We start from the raw sequence: 18,186 nt of genomic DNA, 5'->3' as shown, positions 1-18,186 counted from the left end.
GAGAAATTGTTTCAGGGTTTGGTTAAGTCTCTCGGTCTGCCCGTCGGTCTGGGGATGGAAACTGGTGGACAAGGATGACTGAATGCCCAGTTCGGCACACCAGACCTTCCAAAACCGCGCCGTAAACTGGGACCCCCTGTCTGAAACAATGCTGCTAGGGAGGCCATGGAGTCGCACCACATTCACCAACAGGAGTTTTGCCAATGCCCCTGCCGTGGGTACCTGTTTACACGGTAGAAAGTGTCCCATTTTGGTAAGGTAGTCGATCACCACCACGATAGCGGTACAGTTCTGGTCTTTGGGCAACCCAACGATGAAGTCCACCGAGATTCTTTCCCATGGTGTCTGGGGCGTAGGAAGGGGTCGTAGGAGGCCTTGTGGTTTACGATGGTCTGATTTCATTTGGGAACAGACGTCACAGCGTTTGACCCATAGTAACACATCTGGTCTTACTGACGGCCACCAGAACTGCCTCAATACCTTCTCCAGGGTTTTCGTTCCTCCCGTATGCCCTGCACAGGGTAGTTCGTGGCACCACTGGAAAACGAGCTTCCGCAGATGAAGCGTGGGGATCAGCATTCTGGAGCCACACATGGGGACGCCTTGTCGGAGGCTCCATTCTTTGTGTCCTTTTAGCCAAGATCTCCAAGCGAATGTGGCGAGTCCGCGCTTCACTGCTTTCAGAAAGGTGTCTGTTGTTACCTCACCTACCACTTGACTTGGGGACAGGATAGCCCGTTGTGGTTCCGCTGTCGGCATGTTGGTCGTACCTTGCCGGGAAAGGGCATCGGCTTTTTGGTTTTGTGAGCCAGGCTGGTAGGTGACGATAAAGTGGTATTCTGCGAAGAACAACATCCATCTTCGTTGCCGGGGAGAGAGGTGTCGAGCAGATCGCAGGAACTGGAGGTTTCTGTGGTCCGTGAAAACCGTGACTTGGTGTTGAGCTCCCATGAGCCAGTGTCGCCATTCCACAAACGCCTCTCGGATTGCAAGTAGTTCCTTTTCGGACACAGAGTAGTTGTGTTCCGCAGGGTTCAATTTCCGGGACATGTAGGCCACTGGGTGTAGGTGGCCGGTATCGGGATGGCGTTGGGATAGGACCGCTCCCACAGCGATGTCGGACGCATCTGCCTCCACTATGAAGGGGAGCTCGGGCCGGGCGTGCCTCAGGATGGGTGCGGATGTAAAGGCCTTTTTGAGCTGGTCGAACGAGTGTTGGGCCTCGGGAGACCAGTGGAACGGCACGTTCTTTCGTGTTAGTCTGGTGAGAGGTGATACCAGGTGAGAAAAGTGGTGAATGAACCGGCGGTAAAAATTAGCAAAGCCAAGGAAGCTTTGGACTTCCTTGACTGACTGGGGTTGGGGCCATTGTTCCACCGCCTGCACCTTTCGGACGGACATGACCTGTCCTGTAGGGGTTAGGTGAACTCCAAGAAACTCCACTGTTGTAACATGGAACTCGCATTTGGTGAGTTTACAAAATAGGCGGTTGGTTCTCAATGCTTGTAGCACGAGCCTGACATGAACGATGTGCTCCTCCGGGGTGGTGGAAAATATCAGGATGTCGTCGATGTACACCACGACGAACCTATCCAGGAATTCACGTAGTACCTCGTTGAGGAAAAACTGGAAGGCCGCCGGGGCGTTACATAGTCCAAACGGCATCACTAGGTACTCGAAGAGTCCGAACCGTGTTTTGAAGGCGGTTTTCCACTCATCGCCCTCTCTCATTCTCACTAGATGATACGCCCCTCGGAGGTCCAGCTTGGTGTAGATGTGCGCTTCGCGGACTTGTTCCAGGAGAACTGGAATCAGTGGCAAGGGGTATCTATTCTTAATCGTTAGCGCGTTGAGGGCGCGGTAGTCGATGCAACATCTCAGCTCACCACTGGTCTTCGGGATGAAGAAGAGCGGGGACGCTGCGGGCGACCGGGAGGGACGGATGAACCCTAACCGGAGGTAGGTGTCGAGATACTCCTTCAAATGGAGAGTTTCTGGCCCTGTGAGGGCGTATATCCTACCACACGGAACAACCGCGCCTGGCACCAGATCAATGCGGCAGTCATACTCTCGGTGCGGGGGTAGCTCTTCCGCCATCTGTACGTTGAACACCTCTTTATAGGGTAGATACCACGTAGGGAGCACCACGTCCTTTTCCGCGGCAGTTGCCACATGTTGGGCAGAGGTTCGGATCGTGTTCGGGTGTGGGTTTGGGCTGATGCACCGTCGGTGGCATGAGGCGGAGTGGAACGAGATGGTGTTGGTGGACCAGTTGATAGTAGGTTCGTGTTTTCGTAACCACGGCAAGCCTAGGATCAGATTGCATCGGGGAGCTTGTATGATGTTCAACTGTAGCCATTCGCCATGGTCCCCTCCTATGGTTATCCAGAGAAACGGGGTGACGAATCGGATGGGTCCCGACTCCAGTTCCTTCCCGTCGACCGCAAAAACGAGTTCGGGCTGTTCTTTGGGCGTTAGTTGAATCCCCAGCCTTTCAGCTTCCTGTTGGTCCAGGAAACATCCGGTAGCCCCGGAGTCTATCATGGCTCTTATGGTTTGTGGTTGCTGGTTGATCACTGCTTCCAGGGAGATGAAGAAGTGATCGGGTTCTCGAGAGGTGTCGGATTCCATGGAAGGGATGGAGTGGTGGCTTGGAGGTTTCCCTTCCGGTACCTTCAAGCTCTGGAGTTTCCCGCGATGCCGTCTTCTGTGGCCATCGCTGACTGTCCGGGGCGTGTTCTGCTCGTCTTGGGCCTTACCGGACATTCTCGAAGGAAGTGCCCCTTCTTCCCACAGTACAAACACAGGCCCTGTTTACGGCGGTGATCACGTTCGCTCAGGGTTAGCGCGGCTCTCACCGTTCCGATTTCCATGGCTTCGGACTTGGAGGCCGTCGGTTCCGAGGCTCGAGCATGGTCATAGGGGAGCGGAGTTTTATCTTTCCGCCTCTGGTCCCCTTTTCGTTCTCCGAGCCGATGCTCCAAACGGGCGGCCAATTCCACCATCGCCGAACAGGTCTGGGGTTGGGGATCGATTTGGGCGATGACGTCCTTGAGTTCGTCCGTTAACCCTCCGTAGAAGATGGCAGACTGTTTAGTTTCCGGCCAGTCGGTTTCTGCCACCAACCGACGAAAGTTGTTGAGGTAGCCTAGAAAGTCATTGGGGTGTTGCCGTAGTTTCAGCAGGTCTCGGTCCGCCGAGAAGGTATCAGCTCTGCGGTCAAAGGTTCTTTCAAAGGCGGTGCGGAAGGCATCCCAATCGTATAACAGGGCTTCGTCGCGACGGACTATGGGAACCGCCCATTGAGCCGCATCCCCTGCCAAGTAGGAGATGAGAAAGGCTACCCGGGCTTGGTTGGTATGGAAGAGTTTCGGTTTACAATGAAAATGTAACAGGACTTGGGTCATGAAGACTTGTACCTTCTGTATGTCCCCATGAAAGCGTTCAGGAGGGGCCAACGGGACGTGTGTGGGCATTTCTACCACTACTGGTTGGGTCGCAGACGGGAACGGGGTCCCTGCATCGAAGGGGTTCCTTTGGAGCCGATCTATCCGTGTATGTAGAGCGGCTGTGTCTGAACGGGAAGCAGCTAATTCTGCTTGTACTAGGGCAAGAGCGGCTACCACGTCCTCTAAGGTAGTCATGGTCTACGACAGCGTGATCGGGAGGAGATAATTCGTGGGCCGATGATTCTGTCGGGATCCCACTGGTTCCGCTCCTCAGGATGACGCTGAAGCTTAAAGGGGTCCACCTCTCATCTGCCCCTAGTCCGGCGGATGTGTAATACACTCGGACGAAAGGGGTAGGTGAGCGAGGGAAGGACGGAAAGGGACGGCTGGGCGCGAACCTGTAAATAGACAAACACACAATAAGTAATGGTTCTCTTCACCCGGTCCCCGGGCTCCCCCTTGATGTTACTCTCTTACCGGTCGTCTCTTTCCGGGGGAGGAATGAGAGGGGTGTCTTCTCCTCTTGTCGGAGCGCCCGAAGTTCTCCAGCACCGTTACGTCACGGAGCTGTAAAGAATCTAGCAGTGGCGATCAGAGTCGTGGAGATGAATTGTGTCAAGAGTCTGCGCTGCTACTCTAGGCTCAGCAAGGTCTCGAGCCGAGGAGCGCGATGCGGTGTGAATGCTGGGGCCCGGAAATCCGTGGGCCCTGCCTGCGGTGTTTCGCTGCGACTCAATGCTCCAGGAGGAGCCGGGAGCAGAGGAGCGAAACCCCCAGGTGGAGATGCCCGGAAATCCTTGGGCGTTGCCTGTGGCGTTGCGCTGCTACTCAATGCTCCAGGAGGAGCCGGGAGCAGAGGAGCGGAACCCCCAGGTGGAAATGCCCGGAAATCCTTGGGCGTTGCCTGTGGCGTTGTGCTGCTACTCAATGCTCCAGGAGGAGCCGGGAGCAGAGGAGCGGAACCCCCAGGTGGAAATGCCCGGAAATCCTTGGGCGTTGCCTGTGTCAATACTCACAAGCTGTCGAGCGAGGAACAGGGAGATGTCGAGGCGTCGTCGGCGTCTCTCGTGGTCTGGAGGTCAAGTCGCTGAGGAGGACCTTCCTCTCGGGTCTGGCGTTACCGAAGGCTTCAGAGAATCATCGGCACTGCTTCTCCGGGATTGGCTGCTTTTCAACGTTTCCGGCAGCGTGAACTGTCGCGGGGGACGTGAACTACCGGGAGCTCTGGGGGATGTAGTTCTTGCGGTCGCCGAGTTGCTCGGTCGTAGTCCAGGAGTCGAGGAGATGCGTCACTCAGCGCCACCCGAGCGCGGATCGTGACAGTTATGCAGTACAATATCCTAGGTGCAACAACATCAACTGTTGCATGCCTAAACACTTATAAGGTCCCAAAGGCGAGACCTATTGGCTATGCCAATGCTTGTTTAATCTTGGGGTGGTGATATAAAAATGTTTAAAAAAATCTTGAAGTGGTAAAGTAATATAGATATAGACTTTTCTGAGACACATAATGGCTATTTTTCATTCCTTTGAAATGATTCTAACAACTGACTCAAGAGTTCTTTTCTTCAATTTTAATTGTAAAAAGAATACAACATTAACTGCTCTGAATGAGGCTCTATAAAAAACACCTTATTGTTTTTGATGGGGACATGTCACCTTTACATCAATTAAAATTCCAAACGCTCAGCTATTTCCATGAAAAAGAATGGTCTAGGATTCAGCTACTTCTTGAACCACACTCCTGTGGGTAGCCTGTTTAGCCACATAAACTACCAAATTAGCCTTTCAACAACTAGGCCTATAATAGGACACTCTAGCTAGACCAAGAGTTGTTTGATCTTTTCTCAAAGGTGAAACACACAGAATGTGCCTTTCCTATTTCTTGGTATTGTGTATATAATATATGTATAGTACAATCAAAGCCACAAGAGTGTAGTCCAGTGTTTCTACTGCCTCTTGTTCAAGTCAATGATTTCACAGCGCCCCCACAATTTATCTCTAAAACGTTCAGTAAACGTGGAGAACATTTAAATACTTTTTTTTATGCATTTCCCATTTTGAAAAAAACAGTTATGTACAACTTTAATGGTTACTGAATATGAACACTGGGTGTGGAACCCATGTTACATTTCTTCAGTTTGCTCTTGCAAATGTGGCTGGAAGTGAAATTAAACATTGGTAAAGTAAATAAGCCTGACCTTGGCGTGCTGCTGTGTTGGTTACTTCTTTTCTTTTAAAATAAAAAAATGTTTAGTACAGGCATAAGGTAAAAAAAAATAATAAAGCACTGGTAAAGGCAACAGATCTTGCTTTTCAGTGGCATTACTCAAATTGACTCTGCCGAAGCCTTTAGCCAATGCTGGCCCACACATTTTTTTTATTTTCAGACACTAAACACCATCAGCAAATAGAAAACAAATATATATATCAGATATGTTTAATATGTGCCTGCACAAGTATGCATCAATTTGCAATGGCAGTTAAACTGATGAGATATACCCGTGCATGCATAACGAGGCATGAATCATTACATGCCGTCTATTTTATGTTTGGTTTAAATTTAATGCTCTCAGATGGACGCCCACATCGGAGTGTTCAATTAAAAACTATAAAAAGTCCACCAAAGCATTTTTTAAAGGAAAGAGCAGCCTAACAGCAAGTTGTAGGTGCTTGGCCTTCAGAAAACGAAAATGAGAGAGCATTCCCCAAGCCATGGGGAATGAGGGTTTGGGGGGTTGCGGAGTCAACTAGTGGTGAAGTGGGAGGGGGAAGAGAACCACAAACACTGACGAGCATGGTGAGCGGGGGGAGAGGCATAGAGGGGAGCAACAGAGGAGGTGGGTCAATAGGGAACAAACAGAAGCACAATAGAAGAAAGCTGAGTTAGATCAAGGAGGACCGGGAAAAACACCAGGCAAGCTTAAGTATGTGGTGGGGGGAGGGGGGACAGGAGAATGACTGATGTGAAGGGAAGCAGCACACACGGAGGAGAGAGGAAAACATACACATGCGCTCCTATGGAGTAGTGATCGAAAAACAAAAAGTAGTTCACTGAATGTAAGCAGGGGAGGAGTACAAGTCTTTCAGTTAAAAGAATGCCAAAAAAGCTGCTAAACCCCAGGGGGGTTATACACACAGGAATAGGAAGAGATGTCATTAATTGAGTTGCAAGTAAATTAGACTGACAAGCAAGTCAACCAAAGATAAGCAATGGACTAACTCCAAAACCCACAGTAAGTATTGGTTTTGTCCACAATGGGTTTTCAATTACAGACGTCTAAAAACTATATGTAGGCAAGCCTGAAAAAAGAAAACCTGCTGCCGTCTAAACACTGTCGCCATAAACTTGCAATACGTTTTTTAAAATTTAAAAATAACTTCAGCATTGCATAACAATTCAGTATCTAAGTAAGAGTGCCTCGCAGTATGCAGGTATACTTAGAACAGGTAAGGAAACTCTTTAGTTAAATGCACATAACATATCAAAAGAAAAACCAATTCTGATTGGTGCAAAGAAAGGGAACCACTAACTGAATACCTGTAGGCTAAAGACATAGGTTAAACAAGCAAGAATGACTAATGCAAAAGAAAAGATAAAGGATGGAAAGAAAACAAGCAGGAAGTGGCATAAGGGAGGGGGGTAGGGCAGTCACGCGCACTACGGGGAGAGAGGCACGCAGGCTGGCAAATGGTGTGCACTTTTGTGGCCGCTTTGATTTTTTCAGTGGCTGCGCGGCTCACTGAGAACATCAAAGCGGCCGCGAAAGCGATCACGCAGGCGGACAAATGGTGCGCATGCCCGGCGCATATGCACTGTAGCTGGAGGCCTGAAAAGCCACTAGTTTGCACTTCCAAAACCCGGCTTACTAAAACTCTCCCCAGAGCAGCGCTAAAGCGCTGGCTCAGGCGAGACCTAAAAAGGGGGTAGAGAAAACAGCCCTGGCGGACAACACGCCGAAGGGGAAAATAAGAAGATACACAACCATTAACAAGTACCGAGGCTCTGGGGGCAAAATATAAAAAAGAAATAAGTGAAATCAACTTGGGACCAAAACCATGCCACTTCGAAGATGCAAATAAAAAGGACCAATCAACCCGATCAAACGCTTTCTCCACATTCACAGAGATGGCTGCCAAGGATGTGGAAAGGGAAGGAATTTTGTTCAAAACGTTCAGAAAGAGACGAGAATTATCTGAAGTCAATCTGCCTTTGATGAAGCCACATTGCTCCTTACCCACCAGATGAGGCATAAGGTCTAGGCGTAAAGCAAGTATTTTGGGAAACAGTTTATAGTCTACATTGACCATGGAAATCGACCGATAATTTTTACAAAACATAGGGTCTCGACCCTCTTTATGTATAAGACAGATCGTGGCTTCCTGAAAAGTGCACTCCGTCCTACCGGAGAGAAAGAATCAATGAAAAAGATCTAAGAGTTTAGGGAGTAATAAATTAGAGAAATGTAAATAAAATTCAACTGAAAAACCATCTGGACCGGGAGTTTTTCCTTTCTTTAAAACATTTAAAGCATTAAATAATTCATTAAAGGATAAATCTGTTTCAAGGTCAGAAAGATTAAGGTGATCGTTAGACGGGGTTGGAAGTTTATTAAGGTAAGATTGAATAATGGCGGAGGAAGGGGGATTTTCCGGGGTATAGAGATCCTTTTAAAATAACTTAAATTCCTTAAGAATGTCTTGATCCTTGTGAATGGGAGTACCCTCTGAGGAATAGATAGTGTCAATTAGAGTACGATCTTTACGGGACTTGAGATAATTCGCTAAAAGTTTACCCGCTTTATTACGTCCACCGTAGTATCGAGCACTACTACGAAGAAGAATGGACGATGCATTATCAGTCGTGGATTTATTAAAGGCTAATTTGGCACGAATAAGATCTGGTAAGACTGAGTCCGTCGACGAGGTATACAATTCATGTTCTAGGCTTTTAATATGTGCTAGGGTAGCTTTTTGTTATTGGAGGAAACTTTCTTCTTTTTTTAAACAAAGTCTAATAAACCCCCCTTGCTGTAGCCTTAAAAGAATCCCATAGTATATGAGGAGGGGAATTGGGTTCACTCTTTAGGTCAATAAATTAATTGGCAAAAGTAATGAAAGAGGAAGAAAAACACAGGTCAAGGAGAAGAGAATTATTAAAATGCCAGCGGGAGGACCTGGGATGTGGAGGGAGCAGATCAAGATCCGTTACAATAGGGTCATGATCAGAAATAACAATAGGTTCAATAGAGGAGGATAATAGATTTTGAGATAAAGATTGAGAGAGAAAAATATAGTCTAGACGGGAGAGAGAATAATGGGGAGGAGAGAAGAAAGAAAAGTTAAGAGCATCAGGGTGGGAGAGTCTCCAAGCATCTACAAGGTGTACATGGAAGATAGTGTCGAGAAAGTGTTTATGTGTTTTATGAGGAAATAAGCGTACCTGAGATTGGCAGTCAAGAAAGGGGTCAAAGGGGTCAACAACTTAATTGCAATCACCTCCTAGTATAAAGAAATCATCTCTAAACTGAATACACTTCTGTGTAGCCAAAGGCCAAAAGGAACAGTTAGGATGGGTGGGGCCATAAACATTAAATACGGTCAGAGAAATATTATTTATTAACAACTTCGCTAACAACCATCTACCTTCTGTATCAGTCTCTTGCGATATAACTTTACAATTCAACTTCTTGTGGCATAAAATAACAACCCCATTTTTCTTATAGGAAGTAGCGGAAACTAAAACTGTACCCACCCAACCTTTTTTCAGTTTTATTGCTTTGGGTTCTGTAAGGTGGGTTTCTTGCAAGAAAACCAAGTCTTGATTATAAGAGGCAAGATAGGAAAGTATTCTTTGTCTATTAATTGGGCTAATGAAACTTTTCACATTCCAGGAAATAACTCTGAATGCAAAACTATCAAGAATACATAAGGAACAATATATGCAGCAGTAAAATTATAAGGTAAGCGATAAAGAAAGAGAAAAGGGAGAAATAATAAGAAATCACATAAGAAAAGAAACATGCAGGAAGAAGAAAGCAAGTCAATAAAGGGAAAGAAAGGGAAAGATACGAAAAAGAGGGAAGAGAGGAAGGGAAAAAAGAATAAGAAGAAGAGGAGACAGTACATGACAACAGTAATACATACCTTTCGGGGAAAAATGGAAGGATGAGAGGTGGCAACAGACAACGGAAACAGCACACCCAACAAAGGGCAACACACCACAGCAGGACATCAAATAAACAGGATGATGATCAGGAACTTAAACATGGAGAGGAACATGATAAATTCTATAAGTCTGTAAAGGGAAACAAAGAGTTATATAAATAAAATAAGAGGGAACAAGGAGTCCAAATAATATAAACTATAAAATCGACTTCAATACAATAATATAACAAAAGGAACACTACAGTCAAGATCCATAAATAAACAAGAGCAGGAGCAGGAACATTAAAAGGAGTAATGTAAACTATCAATGAATCTATCTGTAAAAGGAAACAAAGAATTATGCAAAATAGAACTTGAAGAACAATGGAGTCCAAATAGTATAACCTAGAACAGTAACTTCATGCCGTAAGATGACAGAAGAAGTACGACAGTCAAGATCCAGAGGGAGAAGGAACCGTCTCCATTGAAGTAGTAGAGTGAGATTGGATAAATCTTCGGAGATCAGCTGGATCCTCAAAGGTGGAATTCTTGTTAAGGAAGGTGCCCTTGAAGAGGCAGGGATGAAACAATCCATATCTTGCACCTAAGTAGGGAAGAGCCGGACGAAGATCCAGAAACTCCTTCCGTCATTTGGCAGTCATTGAAGAAACATCCTGGGAGATAAATACTTTGGTGCCATGCCGGGAAAGATTCTTTTTGGATTTAGCAGCATTCAGTACCAGCAGAAGGTCAGTGAATTGCAGGAATAAAATAATTATTCCACGAGGATTAGATGGAGCAGATGAGGAAGAAAGACGAGGACCCAGTCTATGAGCTCGTTGTAGATTCAGTTAAGTTGCAGAAGGGAGACCCAAAAACTGCGGCAATAAAGAGTTAAAGTACGTGACAGGGTCATCACCCTCGAGTCCCTCAGGAAGACCATTAATGAGTAAATTATTATGACGATTTCTATTTTGCAAGTCTTCAGTCGCTCTTCTCAGTTGTAAGATTTCTTTCCCCAATTCTAGAAGATGAATCCTGTACTTCACTAAGTTGATGTTCTCCCACAGTTATGCGGGACTCTATAGAGACCATTTATTGTCTAACGTTTGCAGGCGACAATTGGTTTCCTCAATAAAGGGTTGGAGGGCCCGTAGTTCGTCCTAAACCATGTCTAAAGAGACCGGAGAAGCAGATCTAGGTCGAGAAGGAGGGTCCTGCTTAAGTCTCTTGCTGGTGGTTGAAGGCAGCGGCACTTTAGATGCCATGGTGGTGGAACTCTCTGTAAAAGTGGGACAGTCCCCGTGTGGTGATAGCACAGATAGACAGGGAAATTTGTTAAAAGTAGTGACGCTGGACCCAGAAACAGCAGGAGCATTCAATTCCAATTTTTTGGCGTGGTGGAGTTGGCGTTTGCTCCTACCCATGAAGTGTGGTAAAGAAAGCGCAAAGAAAACAATTACATCACACAGGAGAGAGGGCAAACCCCTCAGAAGAGACAGCAAAATCGACAAAAATTAGGACCTCTCACATCAAAACAATAGTCACTGAGAAAAAATTCATAAAACATGCATGAAACAACAAAATAATGCAGTGTGGGACGTCATGTGAAGAGACATGAAGAAAAAAATGGCAGGGAGAGACACAAAATGGCAGTCGTCAGGCAGCATAAAAAAGTCACCTGCACAAAACCACCTCTTCCTCACGGAGACAAACCTTGGAAACAGCATCCTCCAGAAGCGCCAACATTCAGATTCAGAAAAATGCCAGCATATCAAGGGGAAGGGCAGCAGAACCGCTCCAAAGAAATGTACGAAGTCCGGCGCGATGCGGAGCTCTGTCGCTAGGTGGCCATTTTAGGTCGTGGTGCGCGCCACTCTCCGCTTTATATAGTTCTGAACAAAGCACACAGTGAAGGGTGGAGTTAGGTTCATATTTATTTGTGGATGGGTTGGGGCAATGTTTGCTAGACAAAATGGTCAACCTGGTGGCCAAGAGGCAACAATGTGGACTGTCATGGAATGATTGCTGGCTCCCAGTTCTATAATACTTTTGTTTAAGCCTTTGACCTTGGGCCTGAGTGTGTACTTCAATGCTAGTCACTTCGCCTGTGTCATAAAGTTTATTAAATAGGCACCTGCCTCCCAGCTTTGATATCCCTTCCTAAACCCGGTGATACTTCCTCGTGCTCACAGTGCAAACAGCATCTAAAGAAACTCAGAGAAGCTGACAAGCCTTAAACAGTGCTCCTCACTATTGTCATTTGCTACCCATGTATGGGGGAAGGTGTCTTAACTTTGACATACCCTGTACTGTCGGCATAACAGAACAAATTGCACATGATAGGCTTTCTATTAGGTCTAGGGGTACATAAACATAATAGCAAGACTGTCTTCTCAAATGCAAAATTAAGTTATTTGTATTATTTCTGTGGTGCTTAATCAATGAGTGCTGTCATTTAAGTTAACTGACAGGAGCGATGCAATGCTGGGTTAGCAGGTTATGGACCACTCAGTGGGGTAGTGTACTTATGGAGGAGTCAATGAACAGCCCTGCAGGTACATTCAATGTTCTGCTAGACATTTAAGGTAGGTATGTTTTAAATGCCTGCTAATGTGGACTGACTCAGTGTGGAAAAGTTAGGCAAGCCCCTAAACTCTGACAACACTTCCAAGGAGACTTAAAGTTCAAGTAAACAAGTTCACCAGGGCCTCGTTCAGAAGACATTTGTGATTCCTGCACAATACAGAGACCCCTTCTGCCACAAGCTGGTGGAACACAGCCGCTTCTCTCAGCATGGACGTTTCACCTCTACAAAAGTTAGTTAGAAGGGGGTGACTTCACTACTTTTACAGGAGCAGACAAGACTCTTGAAACAAAGTACATGCTAACTAATGATAATCTGTAATGGTGTCTCTATATCTAGACAGTGCTAATTCGGAATGCAATTTAACTGAACTAAATTTATGGAACAAATGCAAATCGGCGACAGGAAGAACAAATAAGACATTTGTTTTCCTAAGCCGGTCTGATCTAAAGATAGTAAATATTTGATAGCGGCACTCTAAATATTTCAATATAGAGTAGACCAATTGTAATTGATCAAAAAGATGCATTGTGAACCCCAGAATATGCTCATATATATTCATATATACATTCAGAGCATACTTTATCTTAGTTCATATCATTTTTACTTAAAACATAGTCTGAAAGAATAAAGTAACATTTCAATACAAAGATAAAAGCCATTGCTTCGCCACTTCAGTTATATTTCACCTTCCTGAAATAGAATAAGAAAAATGCGTTATGGCTCTTATTGTAAATCTTTCAGAGATTGTTGCAAAATCGCACCTGCATTAATTATTTTGGCTAGATGCAACGGTCACACTGCTAACTGAATATTTCAGAAGAGAAGCACAACACCTATGTATGTTGTGAGTTTTGTTTATGGCAAGGTGAACTTGAGTTTTATTTTCAATTTAATTTGGATTTGTAAAGCGCGGCTCATCACCCAGGGGTGATCTAGGCGCTGGGGATGGGCAGGTCAGTCATACAGCCAGGTCTTGACTGCTCTTCCGAAATTCATGAGGGAGGTGGAAGTCTGGAGGTGGAGGGACAGGCCGTTCCAGGACTTGGCAGCGAGGTAGAAGAAGGCACAGCCCCTCCTTGGGCTCATGGATGCATGGGACATGAGCGAGGGCTAGATGGGGTGAGCGGAGTTGTCTGGTAGGCAGATGGAAGGTCAGTCAGCAGTTGATGTAGGTTAGTCCTGTGTTGTGGAGGGCTTTGAATGCGTGGGCGAGTAGTGTGAAGTGGCATCTCTTCTTGATTGGGAGCCAGTGTAGGTCTCTGAGGTGGGGGTTATGCTTGAGCGTTTTGGTAGGTGCGGTATGAGTCTTGCTGCTGTGTTTTAGATGGTCTGGAGTCGTGTAAATATGTAGTTTGTGATTCCTGCATAGAGTGCGTTGCCGTAGTTCAGTCCACCTGAAGATCTTACGGAACTTTCAAAGGATGTGGAAACTTGAGAAGGTAACGGCGTTCACCTGGCACTTCATGGAGAGCTCGCTGTCCAGTATGGTGCCTAGGTTCCAGGAGTAAGTGGTGGGACTTGGTGCGGGTCCGAGGACACAGAGCCACTAAGAGTCGTTCCAGGGGGAGCTGGTTCAACCAAACATCAGCACTTCTGTCTTGTCCGTGTTCAGTTTCAGGCACTTGGACTTCATCCGGTCCGCGATGTTGGTCATGGCATTTGGGAAGTTTTCTCTGATGGTGGAGGTGTCTTCAGCGAGAGAGAGAATATGAGTTGAGAGTCATCGGCATATAAGATGATGTTGAGTCCATGGCAGAGTACGATGTTGGCCAACGGAGTGATGTAAATGTTGAAGAGGGTGGGGCTGAATGAGAAGCCTTGGGAGACACTGCAGATGGTGATTTTAATTTATTTTTAAAACATTTGTATTGATCTTTCTTTTTCTTTTAAACGTAACATCAGCCATTGTATTGGAATACATCAGTTACAGTACTATTGCACAGTGTTGACAAGTACAAGTGACCAATCTTTAAAATATTCATGCGATCTGCCTTAGAGATTTCAAGTACACATGCCACTGCACCATATAGTGCACATTTCAACATTCAGGGTTCGTTTCAGATGGTGATTTTGGCTTCGGAGGTGAACGGTGAGAGGCGTTTTCTATGAATGCGTCCTGAGAGAAACGAAATGATGAGTTTGAGTGCATTGCCGCTGATGCCACTGTGATGTAGTTTGTTGAACAGGATGTGATGGGAGATGGTATCAAAGGCTGCACAGAGGTCGAGGCTGCTGAATCTCCGTGGTCGAGGATGGTCCTGATGTTGTCCATTGCAGCTATGAGGCTGTTTCGGTGCTGTGGATCAAGCTGAAGCCTGATTAGGAGGTGTCCAGCAGGTTGTTTCTCTCAAGGGGGTCTGTGGGCTGGTGGTCGATGGCTTTCTCAAGGACCTTCACTGAGAATGAGAGGAGAGGGATGGGGCAGTAGTTCTTAAGGTCGGTGGGGTCCTAATTCTGCGTGTTTCCAGGTGTCCCAGAAGGTAGAGGAGTTAATCGTCGAGTTAAGGATGTGTGTGAGTGGATGGCAGATCTCCTCTTGTCCTATGTTGAAGGCCTCGTATGGGCAAGGGTCCATCGGGGCACCAGAGTGTATTAAGGTCATGATGGTTGTGGTGGTCTCGGTGTTGAGGAGTGTCCTGTCTGTGAGGTGGTTGTACTGGGTTTCAATGGGGAACGTGGGTCTTGTGAGCTCCACGGGTTGAGGGTCGAAATTGCCATAGATGTCTGCAATCTTGTTGTGGAAGTAATTTAAAAGGACATCACAGAGGTCCTGTGATGAAGGGGTTGCATTTTCGACTGCTGTTGGGGTGGAAAATTCCCTTATGATGTTAAAAAGTTCCTTTGAGTGGTTGCTCCTGTTCTCGAGGTGAGTGGCCAGGCTGGCTTTTTTGGCTTCTTTGAGGGAGTGGGGATAATTCCCGAGGGTGGAGTTTAGCACTGAGTGGTTTGTGGAGTTTCTGCTGGAACAACGTCTTTCTAGTCATTTGCATTCTCTTTTTGATACCAGGAGTTCTGCTGGTGAACAAGGTGGCGTGTTTATTGGACCTCTTGGTGTTGGGTCCTTTGATGGGGGTGAAGCTGTGTTTTTGTATATTTTATATCTCCTATTTTCAGCATTTTGGATGCAAGTGTAATTGGTCATTCCTTTCTCTCACGAGTGTTGAATCTCACGTGAGAAAAGGCGTTTGTAAATTATGCACACGCCCTCGAAAAGCTGATCTTCAGGTTCACTTCTACGCTTTTTGTGAGTCTGAGATAAAAGCGAGTGAAAAGGAATGTTATTCTGCTGCTCGAGGCGTGTTTTTTTGCTGCAAATAACAAAATAAGGTGAAAACTATCCTTTAGTGTAGGAGTTGGCATGCGTAACTCTCTAAAAACTATGTGAAGAGCATAATGCTAAACTGCAGGAAAAACACTTCCATAGTGACACTGTGCACACCAAAGAGTACCCTGCTTACGTCATGTTAAGAGAAGCTGTGGAGGTGTTGGAACGGAAGTAGAGGTAAACTGGTGGAATGAGGATGACAGCTAGGACCAATGCTTCAAATGGGCAGGTACTGTCCGGAACTGAGTGCCTTCTTGAATTTGACAGGGTGCTTACCTGCACTTCTGAGAACTGCTGCAATACATTTAATGGGAGAGTACCGGAACTTCTCAGGAGCAAACATACACCCTACGTAGTGAGTATCTGCACTTCTAAATTTCCATTTAAAGCACTGGCTAGGACCTAACCTCAAATGCCTTTGACCCAGTCTCTGATTCAAAATGAATTAACTGCTTTGACAACCTAAAGCATGTATTTTCTTATAACCGAATGCACACCTTGCAGTGTGAGATTGTGGTCTGTCCAGTCCAAAGGAGAGTTTTTGAAAAGGCTGATAACTTTAAAAGAATTGTAAGCAGCATCGAGCATGCTTCCTTGTGAATGTATTGGACAGTGCTGCAGAGCATCCTTTCAATGTTGTATCGAGGTCTTGCCCCCCAGCAGAACTTCAATAGTCATGTAATGATCACTTTGGGAAAGGTGCTTAGTTTCACTGCGCACTGTTGCCAAATAATTAATTATGTTACAATCCTAAACCTCCCAACCCCCTCTAGGAGGCTGCAGGAGGAAGGCCAAGCAGGCAGAAAGATGCCTGCAGTTTTGCAGGTGGCGCACGTCCATACAAACAGTACAATCATCTGAGAATTCCTTTAGAAGAGCCATCATTCTATGCCCAGGCCTGCTGCAGAGTGTGCTAATACAAGGGGAGAGCATTTAACTCACACCTGCTTTTACATTTAAAACGGATCACAACACTACAATTCTCCAGGGCCCTGTGGAAGGTGTGTGTGGCGTTTCGCACAAAGAAGATGATGAATGTTTGACTTAGGGGGGACGAAGAGGGGATCAGGTTCTTCGTATAAAACCGGTGTGAACCTGTTCGAGAATAAACCGAATCGTACGACTGATGTGACAGAAGTGCGATTCTTATCTTGTCAAAGGAGTGTGTGCATTTGTTAATCATAGCCCGTGGCGGCCGGCATGTACCGAGGGTAGTAGGGCAGGTGACAAAAAATAATACACTTTCCTTCCTGCGTGATGCGATGTCCTCCTCTTTTGGTCTTCTCTGAAGCCAGGCTCCAATGCGGGACACAGTCAACACACCTAAGTAATCCTGATGCTGCTCTCACCAGCATGAGAGCAGTGTCAGCATTGGAGGAAAGAGCTTCACTCAGCACACTCAAGGGCACTCGTGGCCTGCACTTTCTTTAACCCAGCTGTCTATGACAGCTGGGTTAAAGAAGTTTAAAATGCGCATGTCTGACAGGCTGTCGCAAGACGGCCGGCTGAATAGACATGCACATTTTAAACTTAAGTCCACAGCTCCCTGCTGCCACTAAGGAGCACTGGACCTGCCCCGTCCTGAGACTCCGTTTGTGACTGGATGCTTGCTGAAAAATAAAATGGTAATAAAATAACGTTATTACCATTTTATTTTTCAGCTCTGACCTGGGACTTTTCTTTGTGGGGCGACGCTCCTCCACTCAAACGGAGGAGCCGCTCCTGAGCATAACATGTCGCTTTTAGAAGAACATCGTATACAGGACGCAAATTTACAGAGCCATTTGCACAAACGCCTCGAGTTACAAGTGCAAGCCATTATCAAAGGTGAACTGAAAGTCGGAAACCTTTTATTTACATGTAATATTACCCCTCAACAGTGTAATATTGTATGTGAGTATACCTAGTGAATGGGCGGTAAGTGCTTGTTTCATGGTAAGGGCTCCCCGAAAGATTTGGGAATATCCACCAGCTGAAGGGTTTGGGGTACTCTCAAACTTTACTTCGACCCCTTGCCAGTCTGAAAAAAGTCAAAGATTTCTTGGCATAAGATTGGTCAGGGATGTACTCTTCCCAACAGCAGGATTAAAACTCCTTCTAGGATGGTGTGGTAGGTTCAAATGACGATGCACACACATAGCTGATGTAAATATGTAGTATCTATTAACTGGAGCATCCAAACGCCTCAGCAGCAGGATTCAACTGACATTAAATCCAATTTGGAATTCAAAATGTTATATAAAGAGCAATAGGTTAAATCAATGGAGAACGTGTAGGTAATCATACAAGTGATGGGATGGAATGAGAATGTAGAAAAAATACAGAACATACCTTCAATACTTTAGTTTACCACAAATGGAAGGGAACACCTCCAAAATCTGTGGGAGTGTATAGGAAAAGGATTCCCCGCAGATCACAATATTTGCCATATGGAGAAAAAAAGAAAAAAAACCTTTGTTGTAGAAATGCGATGGCATTTCCTGTGCATGCAGAGACACCTTTGCATTTTTGCAAACATGAATTCACCAATGTTTTCCAGAAATATGCTGAAAACCTGCAAGTGACGCAGCTTCCAATGCACATTTCTGGAAAGCTCTGTGAATGGTTGAAAATCATAAATTTTTTCCCAGAAAGAGGTAGAATCATACAGGTGAATAATTAGAACTTTCTTTATC

General features: G+C 45.8%; 1 protein-coding gene across 3 annotated transcripts in view; it reads left to right on the top strand.

Moving 5' to 3' along the window:
* The window catches only part of NTNG1 (netrin G1), an 800,162-nt gene that overhangs the window by 758,539 nt on the left and 23,437 nt on the right, over positions 1-18,186 (top strand). The gene's annotated exons all lie outside the window — the stretch shown is intronic.

Source organism: Triturus cristatus, chromosome 4_2, assembly GCF_964204655.1.
Source record: "Triturus cristatus chromosome 4_2, aTriCri1.1, whole genome shotgun sequence".
Lineage (NCBI taxonomy): Eukaryota > Metazoa > Chordata > Amphibia > Caudata > Salamandridae > Triturus > Triturus cristatus.
This window is presented reverse-complemented; position numbering and strand designations above follow the sequence as displayed.